Raw genomic sequence first — 4,906 nt, forward strand, 5'->3', positions numbered from 1 at the left:
TGTCTAAATCATTTTGCAACTGGTTTTGATCATCTGATGACTTTACAAGACTGTAAATGACGGCCGCGCGGGATTAGCCGAGCGGTCTTAGACGCTGCAGTCATGGACTGTGCGGCTGGTCCCAGCGGAGGTTCGAGTCCTCCCTCGGGCACTGGTGTGTGCATTTGTCCTTCGGATAATTTAGGTTAAGTAGTGTGTAAGCTTATGGACTGATAACCTTAGCAGTTAAGTCCCATAAGATTTCAAACATTTTTTGGTAAATGACAGCATAATACGCAATCAGTTTAATCTGAACAGCCCTATTATCTCCTATGTCGTTCACGTAGGTCAGGAATAGTAGAAGGCCTATAACACTTCCTTGGAGAACGCTAGATAACACTTCCGTTGTACTCGTTGACTTTCCGTCAATTACTACGAACTGTGGTCGACCTGTCAAGAACTCGCAAATCCAGTAGCACAACTGACGCGGTGCTCCATAACCACGCAATTTAATTATAAGTAGCTCCTTAGGAACGGCGACAAAAACCTTCTTAAAATCTAAAAATATGGAATCAGTTTGATATTCCCAGCCTATAGCACTCATTACTTCGTGAGAATAAAGAACTAGTTGTGTTTCACAAGACAAATCGTTTTCTACGAGGTGATTCATAATGTTCGAGCACAATACATATTCTAAAATCCTACTGGAAATCGACGTTGTTGATATGGGTATGTAATTCAACGCATTACTCCTATTTCCTTTCTTGGGCATCGGTGTGACTTGTGCAACTTCCCAGCCTCTGGGAACGGATCTCTCTACGTGATTGCTAAGTACGGAGCTACTGTATCTTACTCTGGAAGGAACCTGACTGGTACACAATCTGCACCGGACGCTATGCCTTAGTTAATTAAGCACAAAATTAGATTAATTAAAGTGCCAACAGAGATATGTAAACTCTCTTCCCCCGTTCCGTATGTGAAAGGAAATGGAGGAAGCCCTAATAACTTTTACCCTCAGTGATTTGCAGAGTGCGGATGTAGGTGTAGAAATCCCTTTTGCTGTTCAAGTGCTCCGCACGTTTTTACGAAATTATGTTTGGACAAGAACCGAACCTCGAACTTGATGGCACACTGCTCTACTCTCTTTTTCGTGCGTCTTCCAACGTGCGGGACGCAGACTCACTGTGACCCGTTCCGCCCTCTCCTGCAGCAGGTATAAAGACGGCACCGGGCTCTGATGCGAGGCTGGCGGCAGCTCGGCGTGCCGTGCAGAGCACCCTCCGCCTCGCGCCTGGACGCGTGTAATCAGCACTTCCTGCCCACCGGCCAGCTGGAGTCCGCTCCCCCTCGACGTCACGTCACGTCACGCGAGCACGCAAGCACTCTGCTGGCGTGGCCTCGTCGCACACGGTTAAGCCGCTTTGTCTCAACGGCGAACTGGAAACTGCTAACGAACCACCGCGAAGCTCCTACGTAACAATTCTTTACTCTCGTGTCGTCGATCAGTTAGTAGTCCTTTTGGTAGAAACTAAAGTCCGTCGAGGAGAGAGAGAGAGAGAGAGAGAGAGAGAGAGAGAGAGAGAGAGAGAGAGAGAGAGAGAGAGGGGGGGGGGGGGGGAGATGAGGTAGCTGTTTGCGTGAATCCGTACAACCATACTACCTACGCATTACTAATTTCGAAGACTACAAGAGCCGATAAGTGCGAGAAGCATCGCATTACCAGCTTAACAGCTCGTGCATCAAAGGTGCTGACAAGAATAATATACAGAAAAATGGAAAGGAAAATTCAGGATCTCTTAGATGACCATCAGTTTTGCTGAAATAATCGATCACATACGAACACCAATGTCGCAAGCGGAAGACGACGAGAAAGTATGTGAGGATATTGAACGGGCAGATCAGTACATAGAGCGAAATGAAAATATAATAGTCAAAGGGGACTGGGATGAGGTTGTAGGGAAAGAAGGAAGGGTTACGGGAGAATATGGGCTTGGCACTATAAATTGGAGAGTAGAAAGATAGAGTTCGGCAATAAATTTTAGCTAATAATAGCCAATCCTCTGTTCAGAATCACAAGAGGAGGTGGTAAACGTGGAAAAGTCTGGGTGATACGGGAAGATTTCAGTTAGATTACATCATGTCAGACAGCGATTTCGAAATCAGATAGTGGATTGTAAGGCGTACCCAGGAGCATATATCGCCCCTACTGTTGAATCTATACATCGAAGCACCAATAACGGAGATAAATTAAAGGTTCAAAAGAGGATTAAAAATTCAAGGTGAAGGTGTACCAGTGACAGATTCGCTAATGAAGTTGCTATCCTCGGCGAAAGTGAGGAAGAATTACAGGACCCACAAAGTGTTAACAGAGTACAGAATGTGGACTGAGAGTAAGTCGAAGAAAGACGAAAGTAATGAGGAGTAGCGGGAATGAAAACAGATAGATACTTAACATCAGGATTGATGGTCACGAAGTAGGTGAAGTTAAGGAATTCTGCTACCTAGACAGCAAAACAACCTATGATGGACAGAGCAAGGAGGACATCAAAAACAGATTAGCACAGGCAAAAAGGGCATTCCTAGCCAAGAGAAGTTTACTAGTGTCAAACATAGGAGGTAATATTAAAAAGAAAGATCTGAGAATGTACAGCTGGAGCACAGCATTGTGTGGTAATGAAACATGGACTGTTGGAAAACCGGAACCGAAGAGAATTGAAGCGTTGGAGATGGGGTGCTACAGATTAATGTTGAAAATTAGGTGGACTGACAAGGTAAGGAATGAGGTGGTTCTGCGCAGAATCGGAGACGAAAGGAATATGTGGAAAACACCGACAAGAAGAAGGGACTGGACGATAGGACATTTGTTAAGACATCAGGGAATAATTTTCGAGGTACTAGATGAAGTTGTAGTGGGTGAAAGTTATAGAGAAAGGCAGACTGAAATACTTCCAGTAAGTAATGGTTCAGATGGCTCTGAGCACTATGGGACTTCACATCTGAGGTCTGCAGTCTTCTAGAACGTAGGACTACTTAAACCTAACTAACCTAAGCACATCACACACATCAAAGCTGCGACCGTATGAGCAGCGCGGTTCCAGACTGAAGCGCCTAGAACCGGGCGGCCACCACGGCCTGCTCCAGTAAGCAATTGAGGACGTGGGTTGCAAATGCTACTCTGAGTAGAAGATACTCAGGGGGTATACATCGCGAGCTACATCAAACCAATCCGAGAACTGATGACTCGAAAATTTTTGATTGTTATTGGACTTCTTATTTCGTGGCTTTGTGCAAACAGCGGTTCAACAAGTTGGATGGGCATAGTTAAATCGTTCCTGTCCGCGGCGCATGTCACGGAGGAACGTATGCTTATAGGCAACGTGGGGGGAACACAAGGGTAAACAACTTTTGACGATGCGTAGCACAGGTCTTACTAATAACTGCTTCTTTTAATAAACGGGTTCCATTTGACTGCACGAATACCTCGTAGACAGCAGTATAACGTTTTCTGTAGTAAGCTTTAGGTACTGCAGATTTCGTGTTGTGGTAGGCGAGATAGTCTGGCGAGGGTGTCCTCGCTGTCGTGGAGAAGCCCTTGCGACACGCCACCGCTCACACCCTTCACAGTTCGCACCTGCTGCCGTGGCTGTGGAGCCGTGACGCGCCAGCACAAGGGCTTCGCGCCGGCCCTTAATGAAGTCCGCCCTTTAATTACCGCGCTGCGGCTTCTGACAAGTGTCAGGCACCGCTTACGTCCTTGTGCGGGTGAACAATAGGCGGCAGGAGCTCTAGATAACACGCAGCCCCCTTGGCTAAAAATACGATGCTAGAGATGCGCTGGATTTTTCATTTTCATTTATTTTTATTTTGGTCGCCAGTCTTCTAACTTCCACAATTTCCGCTGGTGTGTCAGTGAGCAGCACCTGCTCCCAACATCCTCGATCACTATGGCTCCCCTTAGTCCGTACGAGATTTACTTGGTGCCTTAATATACACTGGGGCAACGGTCTTGCCGCAGTAGATACACCGGTTCCCGTGAGATCACCGAAGTTAAGCGCTGTCGGGCGTGGCCGGCACTTGGATGGGTGACCATCCAGCGGCCACGTGCTGTTGCCATTTTCCGGGGTGCACTCAGCCTCGTGATGTCAACTGAGGAGCTACTCCACCGAATAGTAGCGGCTCCGGTCAAAGAAAACCATCATAACGACCGGGAGATAGGTGTGCTGACCACATGCCCCTCCTATACGCATTCTCAACAGGATGGCACGGCGGTTGGATGATCCAGATGGGCCACTTGTGGCCTGAAGACGGAGTGATGATATACACTGATGGAAAGAAGTCGTAACACCAAAAAGGGATTGATGTAGAGTAATGAAATTTTGGGAATATACTTAGCTACATAACACATTTAGGTGACCAACATTGCAGTATCACAGTGATTTTTGCAGCAATAAAGTTGGAATATTTGCAAGTAAACTACGAGGATACTTAGATAGGTATGGGGAATATTCGACAAATGAGCGTTAATTATCTGTCTCCGTCATTTGTCAACTATACGCCCGATTTAGAAATAGCCCATTTCTTCTTGTAGAATTAATAAACAGCCAATCAGTTGAAAAACTGAAGGTTTATTTAACCCTGTTTAGTACTGTTTCAACTTTTTTTTTTAAATGTCTTCCTCAGTAGTAAACAGTGGCAACTAGGTTACATGTTGTGCCTGAGCTACGTTAAATATATAATCGAAAGGCGTCCTTCAGATATTAAATCTCAGTTCTATGTTGCACTAGCTGCACATTCTTGAGGTAATACTGAATGACAATCACTATGTTGTGCATGTTCTAATTGTTGTGGAGGTGAAATTTTGTATCTCACTGACACTTTTGGGCTATATTTTAGCGTACCTCAGGCACAACATGTAACCCAGTTGTTC

At 45.7% G+C, this 4,906-nt stretch overlaps 1 pseudogene; it reads left to right on the plus strand.

Moving 5' to 3' along the window:
- The first annotated feature begins 3,975 nt into the window (after positions 1-3,975).
- On the plus strand, positions 3,976-4,092 carry LOC126285487 (5S ribosomal RNA; annotated as a pseudogene).
- Positions 4,093-4,906: the final 814 nt, after the last annotated feature.

This window comes from Schistocerca gregaria, chromosome 8 (assembly GCF_023897955.1).
Source record: "Schistocerca gregaria isolate iqSchGreg1 chromosome 8, iqSchGreg1.2, whole genome shotgun sequence".
Taxonomy (NCBI): Eukaryota; Metazoa; Arthropoda; class Insecta; order Orthoptera; family Acrididae; genus Schistocerca; species Schistocerca gregaria.